The sequence below is a fragment of the Giraffa tippelskirchi genome, chromosome 13 (genome assembly GCF_054371585.1).
Source record: "Giraffa tippelskirchi isolate mGirTip1 chromosome 13, T2T-mGirTip1v1.2.pri, whole genome shotgun sequence".
In the NCBI taxonomy this organism is placed as follows: domain Eukaryota; kingdom Metazoa; phylum Chordata; class Mammalia; order Artiodactyla; family Giraffidae; genus Giraffa; species Giraffa tippelskirchi.
Window position 1 is genome coordinate 89,043,414 of NC_137287.1, and position 26,030 is coordinate 89,069,443.

The window sequence follows — 26,030 nt, forward strand, 5'->3', positions numbered from 1 at the left end:
CCCCTAGAGGAGGGCAGGGTAACCCACTCCAGTGTTCTTGCCTGGAGAATCCCATGGACAGAGGAACCTGGCAGGCTACACTCCATGGCATAGCAAAGAGTCGGACACAACTGAAGCGACTTAGGATGCACACACGCAGACGCATAGCAACACTGGGTTTTATTAACTTTCACACGTTGATCCATCATTTAGGAAAATAAAACCATTGCTTTTTTGGTATTTTCTAATGTTCCACTTAAAGCCATGGCCGATGTACTAAATGCACTTGCTTTGCCTGGCTTTTAAAGTGTCTAGGAGAAAACAGTGGTCTAATGATAAAATGTTATTTATTTGCTTTCAAGGCTGCCATGAAGCCTCATTTTGATATTCTGATAATACAGTGTAATCAACATTTTTTTACTTTACTTGTCCTAGAACAATAGTTTTGCCTTTTACCATTTTAAGTTGATGACATCTGTACAAAAATACTCATTTTCCCCTCGAGAAGATGGAAACGCTGTACTTCCCTCTTTAACAGCTTCGGCTGCTTTCAAGCCTGAATTAACGTGTCTGTCTGTGTGTTATGCCGATGATGGACATCTAGACTTCAAGGTATAATTTCCAGTAAAGAAAAGTCATTTTATTTCCATCTGAATAAGCACTCTATCATACCAACCAAGTCAAACAAAGTTATTATCTGGCTTTTCGCCAAGGCATGAAAAATAGAAAGGTCATATTTTTAATAGCTTTGTACTCTATAGTAATCAAATTTGTAAGCCTGGAGAAATAAACTGCTTGAGTCCGTGGGCTCTGCTGCGCCATGTGAAACCGCTGGCTGGCTGTTCCGGTGCCCAGCCCAGCTGCAGCTTATCTCTCCTGTGAGCTCAGGACACGGGCCCTGGCGCTCTAATCATAAAGTGGCAGAAACCGGTTAGTCAGGGCACACCGGCTCTGCTCCACCTTTGAAGCCGACACCAGGTGATAACGACCAGTCCAGCTTCACTCGTGGACAAGGAAGATTACAGCCCTGGAACCTGGACACATTCAGTTGTTAATAGATTACTCAAATCAAAATTAATTAAAATGAACACCTTCTTTAAAAATCACTTTTGTTTCTGGGGGCTGCACTGTCTTCCTTGAGATTCTGAACAAATCAGAGTGTGGCTGCAGCTGACTTTCAAATTTCTCTTTGAAATCATGAGTAACCCCCAGGTTTGAAGAACACCTTTGTGGATGTCCACATCAAAATAGTAGTGACAAGAACAGAAAAAAAGTATGTAAAGACACCTTGCTGAAGAATCATGAAATTCATAGTTTTGCTTTAAAAACTTTTCACAGAGTGATTTTGGGTAAGACCACACATTTCAGTTATGATCAGAGCATATTCTGCCCCAGAGGTTTCCAAGAACTGAGTTGCTTCCTTGTTGGTTAATTGTAAATGTCTTTCCCTGAATATGTCTCCTTCCATTCATCCCTGTTCTTGAGATGTTAGTCTAATAGCAGAGTTATTTTTGTCTCTGGTGTACATATACTGAAGAGCTGGCGTGAGACCCTTTGTAATTCCAAAACGCTATTGATTTGCTCAAAGTCATTTAATCAGTATGTGCCATAATAGGTGAACTCATTGTCAACGGCTTTCATCCAAACTTCAGACATTCCTGTAGCTTAGAAGAAAATTTCTTTCAGTTGCCAGCCACTACATGCCAACAGTTTAAAACAGTTCAGCAAAAAATATAAATAAAATAAAATAGAGTTCACCAGACTTGTCCTCCAGGAGTAAATTTTATGGAGTAAATAGATTTGGAGGTCAAGAAGCAAAATCAGGATATTATGTAGGTGTTTACAAAGCCATTTAAAGTCTACCCACTTAAAATGGGTGCATTGTTAGCTTATAGGTGATAAAATACATACACACAATAAATAAAATAAAATAAACACACACAAAACTAGAAAGAAAACAAACAGGAAAAATAGCTGGATTCAGCCCCAGGGCCATAGCTTGCCCACCTCCGTTTAAGTAGAGAGTCAGGAGGATAACTAAGGGTTAACAGTAGAGTCTCTGAATTCACTCCAGTCAGGGCTGCAATGTTCCTCCTGATTTGAACAAGATGTTCAGCATCTCTTGGCTCTGATTTTCTCATCTATAAATGAGGACAGTAGTAGTGGCTGCCTTGGAGCTGTAAAGAGGAATAATATTAATAGTAAGTGATCACCACTAAGCAACTGCTACCACTGTTGTAAAGTAGTCATTTCAACAGAATTTCAGGAGCACCTTCTACTGTTCCACAGTTATTTGGGGGATGCCACATGTGCCCCTACATGGAAGGGTTGCTCCTGCTTTGTGTAGAGCTGCCCTGCCCCCCAGCAGAGAAACAGAAGACACAGCCCCCTCCCCGGATCAATACGAGCCATCAGCTGCTCCCCACTCCTGCTTTCTCTACTCCCCGCAAGGGACCCTCAGAGCCTGCCTCTGGAACGAGCCTGCAGCCACTGCTTCAAATAATCCCAAGCAGAGCACAGGCCCTATGGGGCCTGGAGGAGGGTCAGGGTGTTTAAGTCCTGAAAAGGCCTTGCAGTTTCTGTAGGTTGGGTTTGAGGAACCTCAGCCCTGTGGTGCCTTGACTTGTGGCCCTTCTTGCCATGTTGGAGGCAGGGATGGCTCAGTACAGGGGAGAGCAGAGAGGCGGCCCTCCTGGCCTGTGTGCCAGCAAGACCCCTTATGTGGGACCCCTCCTGTGGCAATGGGAGGACCAGACATTTCCAGGGCTTGTCATTGTTATTATTTATTTTCTATTTATTTTAAAGTGATTTTTTAAATTTGTTTTTTGTTTGTTTGTTTACTACAGCAGGATTTTGCACAGAAGGGAAAGGGTGGGTGTGAGAGATAACAAAAAAATCTCATTGCTGGGAAAATATATCAAGTCACCTTGAGCTAAGGTCGTCTGGAATGAATCCTATCCTTCTGGGCTGAAATTACGCCAAAGGCAAAATTATTTTTTTCTCCCTTCCTTCAGCCTAATGTACGTGTCATATTCCTGTCTTAAGACTGTCACACAAGGACAGCCTTGCTTCCAGGGAGAGGGGAGGGGACCGAGCATTGAAGACAGAGGGAACAGGACACCAATGGAAGCCGAGTTCTCCCCTTGCAGGCATCTGGGAATCACTGACTGTCCGGGAGTGGGGTGCTCAGGGGATGTGGGTCCTGACTAGTGATGCTCAAGGGGAGAGAATCACTACTGGAGAGAGAATGTTGTGCAGACAGGAGACTTCCAAAGGGAAGACAGTGGGTTTCCCCCCAGGATCAAATGTCCTGCAACTGTTTAGGGTCTCCAGTTGTATGTCCTGAGGTGAGTTGAAAGAGGAACCAAGTCGTACAGGTTTCGGCAGCCCTGGGCCACGGGCCTGCTGATGGTCCAGAGAGTGAGACAGAGACGCCAGCCCCTTACAGTGGTGGACTGAGTGAAAATCACCACTAGAACTCAGGGGAAGAGGAGCTCGTGGAGGAAGCTTTCCTTTCCCCTCTCCTCTTGTGTTTGGTATTTTTCTGGTAGGTTTTATAACTTTACAACTTACAAGCAAAGGGTTCAACTTATTTTCTGACACATTAAAAAGCTGTGTGTGTTTAATACATACGACTCAAGGAGTTCAGAGTAAGAATACGTAAGACTCCACTTCTGGGTATATCGGCAAATTTAATCACCACCTTGAAGAGGTGCCCGTGGTCACCCCCATGGCCAGGGTGGCGTGCGCAACAGCCAAGCTGTGGAAACAGGCTGCATGAGGGTTGACAGGTGAATGGCACCCATGCTATGGAGTATAGCTCAGCCCTGGAGAAGAAGAAGGTCCTGAAGTCTCCACAGCAGGGGTGGACCTTGAGGGCACAGAGAGTAACATGGTGGTTGCCCAGGATGAGAGAGGGGGTTGGGGAGATGGAGGTCAAAGGGCACAAGGTTTCCATGGGGCAGAAGGGATAAGCACTGGAGGATCTGATGGACAGCACATTAATAGAGTCGTTAATACAGTTTATCGTGCACTGAGTTTGCTGAGGGCATGCATCGTACATGATGTGTCCTCACCACAAAGCCATAGTAGTGAAAAAGGGGGTCGAGGGAATGCTGGAGGGGACCAACATGTCTGTGGCCTCGAAGGCGGTAACGTTTCCTGTGTGGCTTTACAGAGCTAGTGTCTTGTTGTTGTCATCTTTGAAGCTGTGTTATAAGACTGAAGGCAATATCCACAAATTGGTGGGCCCTTCCTGCACCCAGGGACCTTGCCAGCACTAGCACACAATGGGAAAGAGTTCTTGGCCTTGAGGCACCTGTGGACCAGATGGCAGTGGAGGGGCCCCAGGGCTCTGGTCCCCCTGCTGGTAGTGGCCGGACCACGCAGTGGCCTCAGGGGACAGAACTGAGAGTACCTGTCTTGACACCCATCAGCTGTCCAGGCTTGCTGGCCCCTCGTGTACCCGATAATTCTCATTAGCCCTTTACCCAGAAGAGCAGCACCAGTCGCTAAAAACAACCCTCTTTCCCTCCTTTGCAAAGACCCGTGTAGAACATCCAGGGAAAGCCACGTGCCCCCAGGTGTGGAGAACGTGCATCTGAGGCAGATCTGGGTCCCACATGTGGGCAGGGGGACAGGTGAACGTGTTACTGAGAAAGATAGGATGCATTCTATGTGAGCACCATGTGTGGACAGTGTGCTGGGCAGAGTCGCAGGCGGCCTGGAAGGGCAGAGGGAGGCGATGGGTGAGACCGGAGAGGGGCTTCAAGGGGCCAGCAAAGCTGGACAGCACGTCCCCTCCCAGGGCCTCTCTCACCGACGCCACCAGCCCCAGACCCCTAGCTCTGTCCCAGGAGACAACCTCACAGACAGGCAACTCCTACAACGAAACAAGTAAGAGGTGTAAGAAGGCGGATAAATGGCAAAGTCATCTGAGGCTCCCTGAGACGCCAGCTCCAGCTCAGCTGGCAGAAAGAACTGTGCAAAATTGAAGGGCGCCTTGTTCTAGGGTTTTCCTCGTGAAGCACCCGGCTCCACCTAGACCTCCAATTGAGCTGCTCAGGGAGACGGTGAAGTGGGTGTGAGTGAGGTGCTTATTCCCACTGCCCCTCCCAGGTGGCCACGTTCCAGGGGGACCATGCCCACAGCCCTGCAGGGCCAGCCCGGGTCACTCCCTATTGCATTTTTATCTCCAGGCAGTGGAACATCTCTGACCTGCAGGCCCCTCCTCATAAAACAATCTCTAAAAGGAAAACAGGCAGCAATAATAATAATAATCAGTGATCAGTTTAGCTGGTGGCTGCCCAGGCTTGAAGGTCTCTGGGCACCTTTGCTTAAAGAACTAAAAACAAATGATACTAAATGGACACACTGTGCAGTGCTCTGAATGCGCCCTGTGACCCTCCTAATGAAAAGGACAGGGGAGGCAGCACACAGGCCTGCTATTAACTACTGGGCCTTTAAATGAAGAAGTGAGTTTAAGCCAGACACCTGCAGAGGCCGCTCACTAATTGCTCACATCATGATGACCACAGATGCACAAGGGACAAACTCGTTTCAACTGTACAAGGAAAGGGCCCAGGATCCACACCAGCGAGTACGTGGCTTGCAACCCCACCCCTTGCTTGAGGATCCAGGGTAGATGAGCAGATCCCAGGGAAGTGTCTTTTCCAGGCCTTTTTCACAACTGCAGGCAAAACCCCACAGATAAAGCACCATTCAGAGTGCAGGGGACCCAGGGCTCAAGTGTGAGTTCCCGTCCCTCCTTTGTGAACCACAGGAGGCTAACACTCTGGCTCCAGACTGAAGACCTCCAGGAACAAGTGAACTGATCAAGCGGTTTCATGAGTGTGAGGGGAGACCGTGTGGGCACCTCTGAGTCAGGAGGCGAGGGCACAGGCAGGGGGCTGGCTGCCCCCACCGCTGCTCCTGTGGACGGCAGGGCCGGGCAGCACACAGTTAACATGAAACAAAGCCCAGTGCGACCAGCGGGTCTCCTGCAATCATCAGCAGAACCCGCTATTATAGCCAATTTAATAGCCTGAAAATGAACTCATTAGTGGTCTTTTATCAGTGGAGAAAGTCTATTAAATGCGGATGTGTGAAGCTGCAGCCCAGGAGCTCATTTCCATCCCGCCTGTGACCTGAACAAATCCGAGACGTGCTTTTCTGGGAGCAGGGTCAGGCTCTGGGGGAGCTGGGGTTGCGTGGCCTCCCCGCCTGCACCCACCCTGAGCCCAAAGGCTCTCAGGACGATCCACAGGGCGTTTCCGTCCTCTTTCCTGACTCCTGTGTCATCCACAGGCCCCTAGACAGCTTCCAGGGCATAACTGATCTGAGGTCGTAGTGACACGGGATGGCACCCTCTGCACGGCCGCACAGCTCAGCACAAAGCAGCTGGGGACGCAGCTCAGCCCAGGGCTTTTCGTGGTCTTCCCGTTCCCTCCTCCTCCCCTTCCCTCCCTCCTTCTCTCTCCTCCCCCTCCCTCACTGCCAACACACTGGAGAGACCAGAGGGACACTTTAATGCTCTGTTCATTCTTTATTTCCCGCTGGTGATTAGATTTAAATGTTCTGGGACAAACAGTGAGGGCTGAACGCAGGCCAGGCGGCTGACTCTTCATTAGCTCTGGAATGGGGACCTGATTAGCATCAATCTGTGGAGTAAACCTTGGGGCAGATAGAAAGCATGCCTCCCCTGCACCCTCCCCAGCAGCCCGCAGACCTCCCAGGCTGCCTGCGGACTTCAGCTCTGGTTTGAAACTGCGTCCTGCACGGGTCATTGCTCATTTGCACAGACCCCTCTTGTGAGCACAACGATGAGTGCCCTGGTGACAGAGACCGCCCCATTCTTCTCTAGAGCCCCCACAGCACAGAGATCAGAGACCACCGGGCCGAACCCAGGTGGGACAGGATTGGTGCCTCAGGAGCTAATCAGGTGACGCGAAGCTGTCATTACTCTGGCGTCGTGAGGGGCGGATCTCAGTAGCCAGGAGTTGCTTACTGATTAGAAGCCCCTTTTCCACTTAAATCTCAGCCGATCCCACTGGAAGCCAGAGAGTGGTGGTCATGGCACCGGAATTGTGAAGCCAGAGGCCATGGTACCCACCGATGGGACCCACCAATGGTACCCACTGTCATCTATCAAAGCTCAGAGACCGCTTTCTGTAATGGATCCTCTAATTGGATGTGAATTAAAAGTGCAAGCTCATGGTTACAGGTCTCATATACAAGGTTTTTGTTTGTGTTGTGTTATTTTGTTCTGTGTTGCGTGGGGAGTGTGTTTTTAAGCCAAAACCCCTCACTGCCCAGCAGGTCCTAAGGGGGGAGTTCATTCTTTGTCACCCGCCCTGGTCTACTTGCCCCATGTGTGTCATAGATACAAACAAACCAGCAGATACAAAAGCCCATGTCCTCTCACTGAGGTGGTTGGAGCCTCAGGTCTGACGCATCCAGCCAGCATCTGGGAGCCCCCTGGGGCCTGGCTTCCCTCACTGGCTCCTGCTGGGACCACCCCTTCGGGGCTGCTGCCTGGGCATCAAGGCAGCTCCCACCCCATCCCATCCTCACCCACTGCCTGACTCCCTCCTCTCGGGCTCCGACCCGCAGAGCCCTGGTCCCTCCTGGCACCTCTCTCACTCTTCGTGTTGTTGGGGCTTCACAGCCCTTCCCCAACATCTCTCCATCTCGGGAGTTTGGTGGGCTGGTTCCATCACCAGTCCACAGCCAGCCTCCTGCCTGAGAGCCCCTTTCCCACAGCCCCCAGAGCTCCCTGCCCCCTCCCCAGGTCTGCAAACAGCATCCCAAAGTCCCCAGCCACACCCCAGTGCCTCCTGTCACCTGGCAGGCTTGGCAAGCAAGACTGGGGGTGTCCCTGGGGCTCAGCTCAAGGAGACATCCGCACCCCAAAAGGTGCCCACACACAGGGTGAATCAGCAAATAATGTGCCATATTCCTCTAGACAGTCCCTAACTCGTCAGTAAATTTGTGCTCTGAGACCTTATACTTGGAAGTCCTCAAGCATCACCCTTAGTGTTTCTGAGAAGTCTCCCAGAGCAAGAAACCCAGTCCTTGAGGCAAGGCCCCCCTCAGCTTCCAGACCCTCTGGGTCCCTGAATCACACAGGGACAGCTGGAAGCTAGTCCTCAGCGTTATTTTCCAGTTTTACGGAAGTATCGTTGGCAGATGAAAGTTGTATATGTTCAAGGTGCATGACGTGATGCTGGACAAGTGTCCCCACAGGGACATGAGTGCCACGTCCAGCTGACAAGACCGTTCCCCTCACAGGCACCTTCCTGACTTTCCTCCTGTGATGAGAACACATAGGATTGACTCCTTGGCAAATTTCAAGAATACTACACAGTATTATTAACCACTGTCCCCATGCTGCACATTAGATTGGGTTGTTTAAGAAAATGCATATAATAATCAAAGGTTACTATGACTTTAGTAAATAAACTATGTATTCTCTGCCCCCAATAGAACCTATACAAATAAAAACTGAATTACAAGTCACTGCAGGACTTGCTGCTAATTCCAGCTGCAGAGAATTCTTTCTTGCCCAACAAGGGGCACTGCAGCTTCTCAGGGCCTGGCTACCCGGGAAGTGACCACCCTGGGGATTGTACTGAACCCGGCTCCCTCCCTCGAGGGAGTCAGGTTTACACTGAAGAAAGGCCAGCAGATGACCTCTGGGCCACTTCCCCCACCCCTCAGAGTCCTAATATAAGGGGCAATGGTGTAATTAAGGTAGGAGCCACACACAGTCCAAAAAGCTTGATTAAATTAGTGTCTGCAGACGTTGTAAGAGTCCTCTAACTCACTACTGGTGGGAACGAGGACACAGAGACCCTGAGGTCACAGAGACAGGCTGTGTTTTCCAAGAAAAGGAAGGAATCAGGGGCCAACTTTCCCCTGGGACTCTGGAAACAGCTTCTTGAATCTGGATTCCTATAGATCAGATTCACATCATCCTTTCATTACTTTTCCAATAGGAAAACTCAATATACTATTTATCAGTGTAACTCCATTATATAAATGGGCTTATTCTGCCATTACAAAAATAATTGCATGGAAAATATGCCTTCTGAATTCTCTGACCATTCTATTTTGCCCTTTTCCTTATCTCAGTCTTCTGAGTTTTAGCTGCGATATTGGGGGCACGGCCGAATAAGCAGATAAAACATGCCACGCTTCTTCAGCATGGCAGAAATGATAAAACTCAGAGGAAAGTGTAATTTCATTCAGAGCTTGACACACACAAACTTTCTCACCAAATTTATTACTGGAAATGGTTGGGCGCCTCTGAGTTTAGAACCCAGGGAAACATACCATCTAGTGTGGCAGGCTGTTAAAGCTCTGCTACAGCCTTGCCCGTTATGGAGACGTGGACCTTGAGGGGCAGCGAGCCAGCCAGAGGCCAGGATGGGCTCTGCATAAGAGCCGTCTAAGTCCAGAAATTTTTGATGCACTTTCTTATCGTGTAATTTGAAAAAGGTAGAACCACTGATCTACTCTAAAAGTTGATGCCATCATAGAACGTATGACCATTGTTATTGTTGTTGTTCAGTTGCCAAGTCCTGTCCAACTCTTTGAGACCCCATGGACTGCAGCACACCAGGTTTCTCTGCCCCTCACCATCTCCCAGAGTTTACCCAAGTTCATATCCAATGAATCAGTAAAGTCATCCAACTCTCTCATCCTCTGCCACCCCCTTCTCCTCCTGCCTTCAATCTTTCCCAGCATCTGGGTCTTTTTCAATGAGTCAGCTCTTCCCATCAGATGGCCAAAGTATTGGAGCTTCAGCTTCAGCATCAGTCCTTCCAGTGAATATTCTGGGTTGATTTCCTTTAAGATTATCTGGTTTGATCTTGCAATCCAAGGGACTCTCAAGAGTCTTCTCCAGCACTACAGTTCAAAAGAATCATTTCTTCAGCACTCAAACTTCTTTATGGTCCACCTCTCACATTCATATGTGACTACTGGAAAAAACATAGCTATACGGACCTTTGACTATACAGACCTTTGTCAGCAGAGTGGTGTCTCTGCTTTTTAATACGCTGTCTAGGTTTGTCACAGCTTTCCTTCCAAGAAGCAAGTGTCTTTTATTTTCATGGTTGCAGTCACCGTCCCACCTACAGATACCCACCTGATACTCACCTATGACTTGGCCTGATGATGCAGTGTGACATCATCAGTGGCATCTGGGGTCTGTTTCCCACATACCCCTCAGTCCTGGAAACTTTGTCAAGCAAGTCAAAGGTGATGGAGGAAATCCAGAACCAAGTCAAGACCTGGGATGCTCAAGGGGTGCTGTGTGCTCATCAGGCACACTTCCTAAATTCATCCACACAGTTTATTTCTGATCCTTCTGTTACCATCACCCTGCCAGTCAGGCTGTTTGCCTGCACAGTTCAGGAAAGAAGTGTGTCCAGCACAGAGACCATGAGTGAGTACCTCCCAGGTGACCACACTCCACCTTTCTTCTTCAGAGGCCAGCAGGCAGGCTCTGTCCTTAGGGCTCACTGATTCCTTCAGGGCAACCAGCCTGGAAGGCAGGCCCAGAGAGGCACAAGGTTCTGTGGGGCCCTGTCCTGGCGTGCCATTCCCCGATGCAACTCCCCCATCCTGGACATCCACCTCCTTCCAGGTGCTCCCTTCTGGCCTGGAGCCCTGCAGCCACCTCCTGCCCAGGCCACCCCCTAGGGAGAGTGTGACCACAAAGTGACCCCTGGGCTCCAGGGCTTGCCCTGCAGCCAGCTCCCAGGGGTGCCCTGCTCCCCCTCTGAGGCAACTGGCCCAGTAGCCTCTGCAGCTGCTCAGGGTGGGCAGAGTTTGCACTGTGCACAGAGAGACAGGCCCTCATGACTTGCAACATCAGGAAGCTCACCATGAACCCCTAGCTTCCAGATGGGCTCCAGCTCTACCTGTGGGCTTGCGATTGGGCCCAGGTGATAGGGAATTGCTTTAGAGATGATGTTTTCTTAAAAGAAAAAAAAAAACTCATCACAGTCGCCTAAATATCTACTCATTTTGTTACACACACGTATCAAAAAAGAAGAAAGAAAGGAAAACCCAGAAGGCTTGGCTTGAAAGGTTTTATTTTCATTTCAGTACTGTCATTTGTGGCTGTGAGCCTTCACAAAGACTTCCAACTCTTCAAAAGAAAGACACACATCATGGTGTGTCATCATGGGCTCCTCATTAGTGTAGTCACAATTGCTTGACATGGTCTGGGGCCCAGTGAGCCGTCATGAGTCCAGCAGGAGGTGCTGCCATGGAGACAGTTGCTATGGAGACAGTCACATCAGAAGCAGACAGGCCACATCTTGACCTTGACACAGGAAGGGCCAAGCAGGAGGAGCCCTCACTTTAGCTCCGTGAGTCTCTCCCATGGGGTTTTTGGAGTTCCAGGATCACTCCCTGGTGTCAGTTGCAGAGGCTTTGTGAGCATTTCCCACTCTCACTGCATCTTTTGTCGACCACCAGCTGAACAAATGTATCCATAACTTCTGAGTTTTCCGGTGCCTGTCAGAGCATGTGTGCTGGCATCTCCCAGAACCTGGACTGGAACTCGAGGAGTCTGGGCCCTTTGACATATAAGTAGCAGTGTCAACTCAGAGCCTGTGTCCAAGCCCAAACCCTTCCCCACCAAACTCAGTGGGGCTTCAGCTCCTGGAGACAGAAGTGGCCCCACTACTGAGACCATAGCAGAGGAGCCAGTCAGGGCTTGAGGTGGAACCTGGCACTTGGCAGCCCGTGCACCAAAACAGAAATGCGCTCTTGAGTCAGCAGAGAAGAAATGCTGGTCGTGCCGTTAGCAGGTGGCCATGCAACCCTAGGCCCACTGCATCCCCGACTCGTCCCAAAGCCCCCAGAGCCCTGATGAGATGGGGTCACATTCAGGACCTCCGGTAGACAGTCAAGGATGCTCTCAGGCAACATTTGTATGAAGTTTTCCCAAACCAACCCATCAAGTGCTATAATAGGAAACAAAGAGGGAGCGGGTGGAGGTCAAACAAATTTAGAGAAAAAACCAAACAGCAAAGAAGGGGAATGGCAAAGAATGTTTAAATTACCTATACAATTGCACTTATTTCACAAGGTAGTGGGTTATGCTCAAAATCCTTCAAGCTAGCCTTCAGCAGTAGGGGACCAAGAACTTCCAGATGTACAAGCTGGGTTTCAAAGAGGCAGAGGAACCTGAGATTGCAAACATCTGTTGGATCATAGAGAAAGTAAGGGAATTCCAGAAAAACATATACTTCTGCTTCATTGTCTATGCTAAAGCTTTTAACTGTCTGGATCACAACAAACTGTGGCAAATTCTTGGAGAGATGAATACCAGACCACCTTACCTGCCTCCCGAGAAACCTACACGCAGGTCAAGAAGCAACAGTTAGAACTGGACGTGGACCAACTGACTGGTTAAAAATTGAGAAAGAAGTACATCAAGGCTGCATATTATCACCCTGCTTATTTAACTTCTATGCAGAGTGCATCATGCAAAATGCCAGACTGGATGAAGCTGAAGCTGTAATCAAGATTGCTAGGAGAAGTATCAATAACCTCACGTATACAGATGATACCACTCTAATGGCAGAAAGTGAAGAGGAACTAAAGAGCCTCTTGATGAAGGTAAAAGAAGAGAGTGAAAAGGCTGGCCTGAAACTCAACATTCAAAAAACTAAAATCATGGCATCCAGTCCCATCACTTCATGGCAAGTAGAAGGGGCAAATGTGGAAGCAGTGACAGATTTTCTTTTCTTGGGCTCCAAAATCACTGCGGATAGTGACTGCAGCCTTGAAATTAAAAGATGCTTGCTCCTTGAAAGGAAAGCTATGACAAACCTAGACCACATTTTAAAAAGCAGAGATGTCACTTTGCAACAAAGGTCTATATACCAGTAATCATGTACAGATGTGAGAGTTGGACCATGGAGAGGGCTGACACTGAAGAATTGATGCTTTTGGGTTATGGTGCTGAGGAAGACTCTTGAGAGTCCCTTGAATAGTAAGGAGATCAAACCAATCAATCAGTCCTAAAGGAAATCAACCATGAATATTCATTGGAAGGACTGATGCTGAAGCTGAAGCTCCAATACTTCGGCCACCTAATGTGAAGAGCCAATTCATTGGAAATGACCCTGATGCTGGCAAAGACTGAATGCAGGAGGAGAGGGAGGCAGCAGATGATGAGATAAAGGTTAGATAGCTTCACCAACTCAATGGACATGAGTTGTATCAAACTCCGGGAGATATTGAAGGACAGAGGAGCCTGGCGTGCTGCAGTCCACGGTGTCGCCAAGAGTCAGACATGACTTAGCCACTGAACAACAACAACAAGCTTTCTTGTAAATTCACTCACATTTGACTTTTCTGAGGAGTCCCACAGCAATAAGAGAACAAATAATCAATCAGTCAATAAGTTTAAAGAAGACTTCTTCAAACTCTTTAAGATAGAACCCTCTCCCTTTGTAAAAAAAAAAAAAACTGTCAGTATTTCACAGAAATAGTGTATAGTAGAACATGCTTTGGAAATTATAATTTCTTAATGATCATCATTATTTTTACTTCTAACTGCAAATTCCTCAAAGGATGTTTAATGTAAAATAAATTCAAGGCTATCGAGTGCTGTGGTGACTGACTTCATGATGAAGCAGGAGGGGAAATGAAGGCATGGCTGAGAGGAGCGTGAGGGACCAGGACAGGGTGTCATGGAGACGGAGGGTCAGGGCCGCTCCCTGTGTCAGAACCAGGATGGGGGCTGGGGGAGGGGGCCGAGGCTGAGCGCATAACTGGCATGAAGGATCTTCTCCTGAGCCTCAGATTCGCTGCACAGTGATCCCACCACGACTGGAGAATCCGGGGCAACAGGAAGGTGTAAACGCCACCTAGCCAGGATAGGCAGTGAACAGAAACCCCTCACAAGGGCTAGGAGCCTCACTCTTGGGCTCATAACAAGGGTGAATAATGCTGGCTGGAAGAATTTGATCTTGCATTTCCCCAGACTAACTGGCAAGCAGATTTTCTTTCTTTATAATAATTTATCACTTACAAGACACCAGAGCTACACAGAGATCGTTGAATAATAGATGAAATTGTGCTGAACCACATTTCTGCCCTAAGGAGTTTTCCATGTCGAGGAACCCGTGGAATCATGTCGAACAAGAAGAACGCAATCCTGCTGTCTCATCAAACATGACAGGTGGTATTCCCGGTGAGGGGGGAGGGAGGCGAGGACAGAGGCAGAGATGGGAGGTTCACTCAGTGCAGAAGAGAGATAACAGAGAGGAGCTCTGCCTGCCATCCGGACACTGAAGGGGAGACGGAGCAGAGCCACCTGAGGGTGGGGGCTGAGCCCAGGGCCTCCAGTTAGGACCCCACCCCAAATGTAGCCCCACTGCCCAGAGCTGGGAACATCTCTGGGTCTATGCCAGTCACCAAAAAATGCAAACAGTAGAGTCAAATCAGTCAGGTCAGTAGAATGACCCTGAGCAGCTCTGACTAAATGAGACTTGGCTGGAGGGGGCAACATGTGTTTAAAAGGGAGAAAGAAGGACGTAAATGGGAACCTGCCTCGGGGACATGGTGGGAGGCCCTCATGCATGGCCAGAGGGTAGAGGTTGGAGCCCACATCCTGACGGCATGTCTGGAACCCGTCTCGTTCCCCCTCAGGGCTCCTCAAACCCAGGTAGGCTGATGGCCCGCCCACCACCCCTGCTCCAAGTGTGTTTCAGCATTCAGAGCTCGGGAGATTGTCGAATGTGAAGGAAAGGAACACTGTAGATCGTATGATACCCCAGGGGGGTTTATGGAACCACAATAATAATTTGTGCATCAGACATGTGAGCATCAAATGGGACACACCTGGAGAAGAAAGCCTCGAGCCACTTCTGCTCAGGTTCTGAGGCCGTGAGGGTCAGGGGGGTGTATGATGTCACCTGACGAGCGAATTCAGCGCAGGCTGAGGATTCACCTCTGATTCTGACTCTACTAGGATGCCCCTTCCTCCAGATAGGGTTTTATTTCTCACATGAAACCCACAGGGCTCCCTGGTCCCTGGGAAGGAGACCACCCATGCTGACCAGAGGGGTGCCCACAGCACATGTGGCTCCCACCCATGACCCTTCGCCCCAGAAGTGGCCCCCAGAAAACCCTGGACCTCCACGGGGTCCCAGTGTCCCTGGGATGCCCAGCCATCAGACGTGGAATGAACGTCTAGGGTTCCTACTGGCCTGGAGTGGCCTGGGAGATGTTCATCTGTCCACAGCACTATTTTCTAGAAGCCTGAGTGCCCACAGGAGACCCTCCTGTATCTGCAAGGAGGTGAGTTCTCAGTGGCATTTTGTGTGGGATAGCCCACCCACTCCTTCAGCAGTGACCACGTCATGGGTCCCCCCACCCCATCTCGCTGCCCCCTGCTGTGTGGTTCCTTCCTGCATCTCCCAGGTCCTGCTGGTCCTGTGCCCATGTGTTGCTGGGATCCATGTCCAGACCCACCACAGGGCTGACTGTTCATCCTCTCTGGGCCATCACTGGGGGCCAAGGCCCAGGGTCCAGGCATTTCTGTAGGGAGGGTGCCCTGTATCCCAGCAACCTGCCATGCCAAATGGGATCAGAGGGGTCCCTGGGACTCTGGAGCTGGAAGTCACCATCTTCTCGAAATGACTCCAATTGGAGGCTGCCGGGGAGCTTTCATGCCCAGTCAACCCCAAATCCTGAGAGGTCTTACCCAGGGAACAGAGACAGCAGAGCCCCAGGTCCATCAGGGTCAATTCTGAGCCTGAGTTCAGGGTTGGGACCCAAGAGAACCACTTGTCTGAACCTTGGAGTTGGGCCGGAGTCCCTCCTCAGAAAACCCCAAACCTGCTCTAATTTGGAACTGCCAGCTGCAGAATCTGGTCCCTCACATCACAGAAAGGCAGCATTCAGTGTTGAAGATTCAGGGGGAAAGGCGAGTCCATGGCCTGACCCATAGAGAACTGGGGAGTCCCCAGGGTCTTCTTTGTCTGAAAGCTTTAACGGACTCATGGTTTCACACCTTCTAGGGATGTGGCCACGAACTGAGGTGGGGCCTGAAACCTGCCCCGGCCGGGTCACCAGCCCCATGGACCAGTGCTTCTCAGATATTTTTCTTTTTCAAAATAAGCAAGAAAGTCATATATTTAAAACAAAACCTAGCTTTTCTGTTCTCTAGATGAAGGTGTCAGCAGTCTATTCTCTTGACAGAGGGACCCTTGAGGGTCCAAGGAGCTCAATTCACCCTCCAGAACCTGCACCAGAAATCACTCATTTCTTTGAGCTCAAAACCTTGCCTATAGGGAAACCAATTTTATAGCCAGTTATGTATAAATAAGAAAGGAGATGAGAACCCTTGGTGGAGAAATGAGTAAATGTGTAGTTATGATAATCCTAACCAGAATTTAAGACAAAATCTTTTGAGTGCCAGAAGATAGAAAATTTGCAATTTCCTGGTGTAATTGAGTATACTTTTATAGACTTTACTTCTGTTTTGGCAATTAATTCTTCCATAATGGAGATACGCTAGTTAATTTAAGTCATAATTAAAAACAAACCTAGCTTATATATCGATTTCATTACATTGTATTTCATTTCTGTTTATCGTTTCACATTTTAACAAGTTAATAAAGGAGCCATTTTATGTATTCCTTTAAACCACTTACAAACCCAAAGTACGTTTTGAATAGAAATAGAATTTGTGTGGCACATTTTTTTTCTCTTCTGTAATAATGACGGTGTTGTGTAAGTGACATTAAATAGTCAAGGGGAAACCAGGAATCCAGTATTTGTTCAAAAGGAAGTCTGTTCTCCTGGTTTTCCAGGCAAATTGGGTTCCCGTATGCACTTGAAAGATGCAGGTCAGGGGGAAGTTTCTATTCACCACCTGATGAGGACAATGAGTGGATTAATCCCTTGGGACCAGGTGGTTACCTGGGAAGGTAAAGTCAGGATCAGGGTCCTGTTTTAGACATTTTCTAAGTGTCCACCCCTGTCGATCTTCACACATGAAAGACCTCACTTCTTTCTGCCATTCCCTACTGTCCCACCAACTGGTTGAGTTTCTTACGTCCAGGACTCAGTGGCCCTCGAACCACGTGGCCAAGCCCACTTCCCGTGGCCATCCAGCCTCCAGTCCATCACCTGGGCTGGGCTCCTGGCTAGATCTCTGTAGATGTAGAAATATATATATATTTTATGTATATATATATATATATATATATACACACACACATACACGCACATTTAGTGCTCAGAGAGATAACCCCTCGAGGTGGTACCATTAAATACTCAGAAGCCACCCCCGTGTGCTGTCGGTCCTGCTGTTCCCTTTTACAAACTCGCCCTGAGGTTCCTAACCTGCCCAAGGTCACAGCCTCAAGGTGAGGCAGGGTCTCCTGCTCTCAGACAAAGTAGCTGCCGTCCCTCTGGAATAAATGGCAAAGCTGAGAATGTGGGCATATTGGATAAGTCTGTAAAACTGCTCTAAAAAATAAAGCCTTTAAAAAAAAAGGAGCTTGATGACATAGTTCCTCAAAAGGAAGACCAGTGAAAGCTCACTATCTAGACCCAGGTACACCCGCTAGTTTGGAGACTAGGTGGTCAGATTGTATTGTCCGTAAGAGATGACTCGCTATGAGTCTCATCTGCCAAACCCAATCCTTTGAGAGTGGAGACGGTCGGTGCTTTATGAGACGGGCCCATGAGGGTTGGCTGGGGGTGGGAGTGGTTCCGGGGGAGGTGGCTGCCTGGACAGGGCTCCAGGCTCAGGGAGAAGAGCTGGTCACAGGGACCCACACGGCCAGCCGGTGCGCCGGCTTGGGGAGCTTGGCAATCGGGTGCTGAGGGCACGGCATGGAGACACCGGGTGATGAGGGTAGGGTCCACTGGGGGTCAAGGCGTCCTCCTCCTGCTGATACTCTTTCCTGGATGATAAACTGGACATTTGTGTGGCCTGCACCGTTCTGTGCTCCGTGAAGCCTTTCTCTCTCTGAAGACATCTGGATGCAGAGCCCCTGGGTCCCCTTCTCGCCTGTGACAGTATCATGTGTGACTGAGCATGCAGGCAACCTAGCGTGTCCTTCACTGCTGATCAGCAAGCTCTCTGATGGAGCCAACAGGCTTCTTCTTACAAGTGATGATTAACTTCAAGTTACATGTGTCCTGTAATTCCCCCATTTTCATCTTTCTTTAATAAAATCCAGAAATTACATGAATCAGCTGTAAGAACAAGTGCATGGCCAGACTGGACCAGCCGTCACCTGAGAACACTGAGGTCTGCCGTGTGGAATCCCCTGGGCCACAGTCACTTGGGGAAGCACGAGTCTCGGTGCAATTTGTAGTGGGTGAGGTCCACCCTGGGAGCTGTGAGGAGGAGTGGGTGGACCCCTGGGCCTAGACTTGGTCTGCTGGCCCCCACGCGAGGGTGGTGACCCCGTGCTGGTGGGACGGGCCTGCTTGTGGCCTCTGCTCCAAGTGCTCTTCCAAGTGCCGTTTCCTGAGCAGCATCATGAACCCCAAAGTAAGAGCTTCGGGGTCCTGGGCTGATGCCCTTACAACCAAGAGGTGGTCAGGGGACCTGAGTGCTTAACAGTGGATAGATATTTGAGCACCCCCAGCCTGCCAGCCATGAGGGCACAGTGCTGGGCACTCACTGCCTCCCCCATCTCAGGGGCAGTGGAGATGCCCCCAGCCCCATGGCCACCGTGTCCCAGACTCAGGGGAAGGACCTCCCCCTGCACTGAAACCTCATGAGTGACCTGGGACATCATTCCTTGAGTGCCACATCCCCAAGACCGGACGTGGGGACGGGCCTCGGTCAGACGGCCTCCCAAGTCACAGGGCCATGTGAGGCCCGTGAAGGATGCCCAGCATGTCCCGGCCTGCCTGGGGTCGCCCATAAGCCCTGCGGTGCCCCACTCTGCACACACGCCCCATCCCTTGTTGTGCCCCCACACCGCCTGGCCCCCCAAGACCCCTGGAAGTGCCTGATCTCCCCAAGATCCCAGCGCGGGTGTTTCCAGGGAGGCGGGCAGGGCACCTCTGGCACCACTGACCCTGGAGGATAGTGCTCCCGCGTCCTTGGGGCACAGGTGGCTCCTCCAGGAGCAGACGGAGATGCCTGCCCCTCCGCTGCATGGAGTGCCCTGGGGGGCCAGGGGTCAGAAGGGCTCAGACCCCCAACAGGAACGGCGTGGAGCTTTGGGCCCCACCATCACCTGCCAGGGACACCGCGGGTGGAGGAGGTGGAGGACCAAGGGAAGACACTGGTGCCACAGGCGGGCTTGCGGACCAGCGGAGCCTCACACGGGCGCGCTCTGTCCCATTTCTCACTGCCCTGGTGTCTTCGGGGCCCGGTTTCCCCGTGGTCACAACCCAGGCGCTGGGACAATGGAGTCGTCACTTCTCCCACTCGGAGGAGTGGCCGGTCGTGCGACAACAGACTCACACCTCTGCCTTTTAATGAGCCAGGCAGCCTGGCCATCGATTTATAGCAGCTTCTTAAGCAGGCAGGGGAATGTATGAGTTTTAATTCTTTTTAGGAAACAAAACAGCAGAATTGCTCTGCTCGTAAAATACAGACCCAGGCAGGCTGCTTCGTGAGGGTTGAATTAATTAGCTCTACTTATCAAGGTTTTACTGCTATTGATTCATCCTGCTCTATCAATAATCTTAATTCACCCACAGAACCAATTCAGTTTAATAACTTGTGAAGGGAAGTTGGGAAACTGAGGGCCCTGTTCGAATAGGACTGCCTAAAGTTGCTCATTTCAGGACTGCATGTCTGTCTGTCCATACTCCCTGGGTGTCCTACACCCTAGAAAACACCCCGACATCCCTCTTACCTCCCCACTCCCTGCTGCCCCATGGCAGGTCATGGAACAGCCTGTGACAAGCTGACGCGTGTGCCCACTAAATTCCCACGTGGAAGCCCCGCCCCCAGGATCCCAGAAGGTGACGGCAGGTAGAGATGGGAATTAAGGAGGTGATGGAGGTGATGAAGATGAAATGAGGTCACAGGTGGGCCCTGATCCCATAGGACTGGGGTCTTTATAAGAAGAGGAGATGGGGACACCAGGAGAAGACGGCCGTCTACACCCAAAGGAAGGAGGCCTCAGGAGGGGCCAGCCCTGCCCACACTTAACTGCCCGCCCACACCCGCAGCCACCCCAAGCTACCCACCCTCCTCTCACTCCAGACCAGGATGCCCCCCTCCCCCCAGGCCCACTGTCCTTCCCTCGAACCCTATGGTCCATACCCGCCTCCCTGGACGTGTCTGGGCTTCTGACCAACATGGCTGCGAATTGTCAAGCCTTGCTGGGCGTTCAGTTTCTTTGCATGGACGGCCCTGCCTCCCCGGGCAGCAAGCCCAGAGGTCCTCAGGGCCCAGGCAAGCATCCCATGGCTCCCTTCCTGTCTTGAGTGGTGGGTGGACCTGGTGTGCCAGGCACTTGGTCCTCAGCATTTGAAGCTTGAACAAAGCTGCATTGAGCTGCTGGCCTTCTCAGATCATTTCTGACCAACATTTGACCCTCGAGGACACCATCTCCCCCAACCCAGCTGCCTCTGACAGCCAGACCCTCCCAGGACAGGCCATGCGGAGCCTGTGTCCAGGGAGGCAGGCGGGCTCAGTGCGTGGGACTATGACTCCCTCCCACTCCCCCCCAGACCCCTGCCTGGGGTTCCAGGACGCAGCGGCCTCCACTGTAGTCAGGACCCGGGTTTTGCTTGGTTATGTCTCCTCCCCTTAAGTACAGACAGAAAGGGCAGCGGGGGCCCCACCTCCCGGCTGCCACATGCTGTGGACCCACGTCAAGGCCCTGCGATCACGAGGGAGGAGGCAGGGGCTCAGAGCGGGGATGTCCACACCTAGGGGTGGGGGCCGGCAGGGCCCTGACCCTCCAGGATGGTGGGGGGAGGCGGGGAGGAGCCGTTCCCAAGCCCAGCTCCACGGCTTCTCAGTCAACGTGCTTGAGCACCCGGCGGACACACCACACCCCCGAGAGTCCTCAGCGGGAGCACTGCCCACATCCGGCTGTTCCTCTCTGGATGGAAGGGGCAGTCGCTCTGGTTCATTCCCTGAACTCACAGAGGGAGAAAACCTGAGAAAACGAACCTGACAAATAAATTATGGTTTTGTGAGCAAACCCTGTACATATTTCCATGAATCTGCAAACAAAACTGTCGTACAGGCTTAAAAAAAAATAAGAGCAGATCAAAAGTCGCATGTCCAAAAGGACTCTCTTAGTTCAGTAACAGTTCATGCAGCTCTCTGTCCTCCGAGGGTGCATGCACTCTGCCTCCAAGGTGTGGGCAGGCATCCAAAGACAGGAGGAGACACACAGACACGCGGGAGGAGAAACTGGGGACTTGTCTTTCCTGTTTAACATACCTTAATCAGGGGCACATTTGAAGTTGTTTTTAGAAAGGGTTTTTTCACAATATTCAATACTGATTTACTGGAATAAAGAAATGGGATTAATTTGAGCATAGTGTCTTATTAAACCAGCCTTGGTTTTGTGTTTTAAAGAAAAAAAAATGATATTCTTAGAAAACAATTTCTCTGTCTAGAGAAGTAGGTTCACAGACAATTCAGGCCTCGATTGATTGGAAGACCCAGTGAGTGGATGCTTCTAAGGTCCAAAAGCAGGCAAGTGCTGAGGGAAACACAAGTTTCCTGGGGCTTCTCCCAATGGAGTTAAGAGTAAAAGTAGAAACTAAGAATAGGCTGCGTGGGAGCCCAAGGAAACCTCGGCTGCTCATCCCGGGCACAGAGGCTGGGTGCGGCCCTCTCCCCAGGAGCTGTGAGGCCCGGGCTCAGCCAGAGTGCGGCGAGGACGCCAGGCGCCCTCGGATGGGATGGGGGTAACTGCAATGGAGCTTGTTGGCTCGGGTCCCAGCTCCGTGTCCCCTGCCTCCCACCCTGTCTCTCCCTGTCTCTGTCCCTGTCTTTCCATCAACATCCCTGTCTCTCTCTGTCTCTCCCTCTCTCTGTGTCTCTCTGCCTCTGTCTCTCCCTCTGTCTCTCTCTGTCTCTCTCCCCTTTTCTGTGTCTCTCTGTCTCTGTCCCTCTCTCTGTCTCTCTCCCTCTCTCTGTGTCTCTCTGTCTTTGTCTCTCTCTGTCTCTCCCTCTCTCTCTGTCTCTGTCTCTCTCTCCCTCTGTCTCAGTCTCTCTCTCTGTCTCATCTTGTGTGTTAAGAGGCAAATGTGTCCAAGGTTTAAGGCCCATTGGGAGAAACAGTCCAGATGCAGTGGGCTGTGTCAGGAGTCTCAACAGGAGAATGGGTGGTTTCAGGTCAGACCACCACCTTCCATGCAAGCACACAAGATTATTTGCAGGTTTATTTTTCTCAGGAGAGGACCCATAGACTTGCTGTGATTGTCAAGGCACTCAAGCCCAGCATCTACCATCACTGGAATTAATGAGAGCGTGTAGCCCTCCACTTTGTAAAGCTCTTCAATTACCCATGTCTGTCCTGAAGTCTAAACTGAAGAGAATTCTGACTTGAATTCTGTTGCTCTCACCCCCAGAGTTTTATCTTCTTTTCTGAAAGGAGTGTTTTATATTTATGTATCTTTGTGTCTGGTTTTCTTATTGCTCTTGAGTCAATCATAGCCACATCCTTATGTGTTCATAAAAATCACTTTAGCTACATTTTAGAATTTAAAAGAAAACAGTTTTTTGGAAGCAATTTAAGACCCGAACAGATAGCAGTAGTGTAAATTAAGAATTTATCATTAAAATGGTTGTATATAGTGTATGCAAAGTGATTCTATATAGAACATGTAAAAGTAAAGAGTGTGCAACTTCAACTCTCTATTTAGGATGCAAATTATCTCCAAAGTGGCTTTAGTTTTAAATAATAGTCAGAGCTGTGTTTCCTCCAGTTGAATCAGCCATATGCTGTCGAGAGTAAACATCACTGAGACACACAACGACCAGATACCACTGACGGGTGTGCTTTATTCTCGTCTCCCCTAACTCCAGGCCCTGTATCCCCTGTATCCCCCAGGATCTGACTCTCTCACATTGGGCAGTGACCAAGGGGAGCAACCAGGACTTCACAGGACCTGGTCTTTAGGGCAGCAACTGGGAAAAGAAATTAGGATCACTGTGGAAGTAAAGTGCAGAGGCACCAGGCATGTAGACGTGCCAGTCCCCAGGAAACCAGGGGCCTGGTCCCCTAGGCACAGGGACCAAGGGTGAGGGCTCTACAGGAAGGAAGCCAACAGCAAGAGGTCCAGTGGCCCTGCACACATGCCCAGGGCCCTTCTGGGCTTTTTCCAGACTAGTCTCAACCAAGAGGAGAAATAACATCACAAAAGTATTGAGAGTATTCAACTCCATCATTCTTGGACCAACCTGCGCAAAGAGGCTGGACTTCTGGCTTATCCTTGAGAACAGGTAGGCAGAGATGGAGATGAGGGTGCTGGGGCCATGAGAACCAACACATCAGCCAGTGTAAGAACAGGTGCTCTCACGGCCAGGGCCAGAGCCTCCTTTTCTCCCAGGACAGGCAGGCCAGCCTGCAATGCTCACCAAAACACACGGGTAGTTCCTTGAGCATCTCCCAAACAGTGTTTGCCCCACTTTTCTTTAGAAGGACAACTGGGCAGCAGACCAGGTCTGACGTGCTCCATTAGAGCTATGTGGTCCATCCACTGGTCATCCTGCCGGACAGACCTAGGACAGCTGGGCTGTGGCCCCGGGTGGACACAGGGCGGGGAGGCTGGGGAGTGGAGCAAGGCGAAGGCCAAGCCTGGGGTCCCACAGGGTCAGGAGCCAGTGGGACTGGGGTGATTGCAGGGAGTTGGGGTGGGGAGATGGGCAGGTCACAGCGTGGAGGCTGGTGTGCAGGGTGTGGGTCGCCCGGAGCTAGAAGATGTCTGGGTCCTTCTCTTCAGCTCCAGTTCCGACTGGGAAGATGGGCGTAGTGTCTCCCGACAGGTCCCCATCAGAGAACAAAACCTCCTCTGTGGCTTCACACAGAGAGATGAGCACAGACAGCTGGTTCTGTGGGCAAGGGAAGGGCTGAGAAGATGAGAGAAAACCAGATGTGGCCAGAATCACAGAGACCTGTGCTGGGACAGAGCGAGCAGGTGGGGACCCAGAGACCGGCCTGCCCTGCAAGACAGAGAGGGGAAGGCCGGCCAGAGGCAGGCCCTCCTGGGCACCCAGGGAGGTCACGGGCTTCAGGCCACCTCTGCTGTCATTTCTCTAGTTCCAGAGTTCTCCTGTCCTCAGGGAGCATGGACCTCATCTGCAGATTAGCTGGGCATGCACGTGGGGACCGGGTGCTCATGCCTGTGATCGTCAATGCAGAGGAGAAGCTGTGAGCTTTTCAGCCTGGCTCCAATGCCTTCTTTCTCCCTGACCCACTACACCTCCCTCTCAAACGCGTGTATTTTTAGGCCTCTGGGCAGAAAGGACTGTGACTCCTCCAGGAATAGCTTCTTTGAAATCAAACAGAAGGAACGAGATGTTTCTGAGCAATGCGGACGCCTCGGGCCCATTAGCGCGTCCTTCCTTTTGATTTCCGTTTTCCTGGCAGGAACCACACTTCCTTCAAGGCTGGAATCACCTCTCTGATGAGGCGTGCTCTTCCCGCTTGCTGAGCCCGCCCTCCTGGGTCAGGCCAGAGGACGCTCTTGCTCCACTGACCCCGTGGAATCCAGCGTTGGCGTGATCGAGGGCCGGTTCTCAGAGGCGCTGGAGCCAGTGGAATTTGAACCGAATCCAAAATGCATGTGCCGTGCAGCTTGGGAAAACGCAGCAATTAAAAGAAGCTAAAACTAAGCAATTTATGACTTACAGATGTCAATTTATGACAGAAATCACTGCATATATTGTACCAGCAAAGTGACATTTATTTGGTAATTAATGATTAAAACAGTAATTTCCCAACATTAACAGCCACCTGGTGCCTGCTGGCAGTGAGAGAAGCTTGCCAGGGCTGGGCTGTCTTCTCATGGTGGTGGGAGTGTCCCCACCCCAAACCCTGTGCTCCGGCCAGCTGCCCCATCTCAGCCCAGAACCTTCCAGATAAAATGGGCACAGCCTGTGAGGCTGGTGTACAGTTTCTGCCTCAAAACGTCTTACAAGCATTTGCTAAATAAGTGACTACATCAATGAATTAGTTAATGGTTTGATTCCGTAGGAAGCAAAAACCAAAGCAGACAGGAAATGCAGAAGTACCTGTGGAGACCTGGGGGTCCCCCTCCCCATTTCCCTGGGCTAGGCCTGGCTGAGGTCCCACCCAAGCTGGCACCCTAGTGAGTCTGAACGTCTGTCCTCCTTCCTCATAGATTTAGTTGTCGGTGTAAGAAAGATGTCCTTTGACCCTTACCTGTAGGACCCTGACCCAGTGCAGGGCAGACCACCCACTGCTCCCTGCACCTGCTGCCCCCCAGTCTGGGAAGTCATGTGGGGTGCACAGGTGACATGCGGGTCTGCCTTCCCCGTTCTCAGGGTGTACCCTGGATGTGCTGCTGTGTCACCATGACGGGCCCCACTGCTCAGAGAGGGCAAACACGGGCAGGGGGCCGGCTGCACACCCACATCAGGAGGTCTCCAGCATTCTGGTGATGAAGGACCACACAAGGGCCAGGGCAGAAGCCCACCACACTCGACCTCCCTCAGGGTGCCTGACACCATGTGCTCAGGCCTCCTGGCTGAGGTTAGGGTCTGCTCCTCTGTCCACTCTCCATTTTGCAGTGGGGCTTTTACACCATGTCCACCGACCCAGGACAGCACTGGGCACAGCCCGGTGGTATAAGTAGCAGGTGTTCGTCACCACCCAGACCTGGAAGTCTCCAATATCCAGGGTGGGCAGGCTGGCTCCTCTCGAGCCCTCTCTCCCAGGCGTGGACACCATCTTCTCCTGTGTCCTCCTATGGTCATCCCTCTGTGTGTGTGTCTGTGTCCTCAGCCCCTTTCTTATAAAGACCCCTGTCACGTGGGTTAAGGAGCCCCCACATGACCTCGTGATTCCCTTATCCCCTCTATAAAGGTCCATCTCCAAACACAG

At 50.8% G+C, this 26,030-nt stretch overlaps 1 protein-coding gene across 1 annotated transcript in view; it reads left to right on the forward strand.

The window, feature by feature from the left end:
• Nucleotides 1-26,030, forward strand: part of ADARB2 (adenosine deaminase RNA specific B2 (inactive)) — a 227,355-nt gene that overhangs the window by 59,223 nt on the left and 142,102 nt on the right. The gene's annotated exons all lie outside the window — the stretch shown is intronic.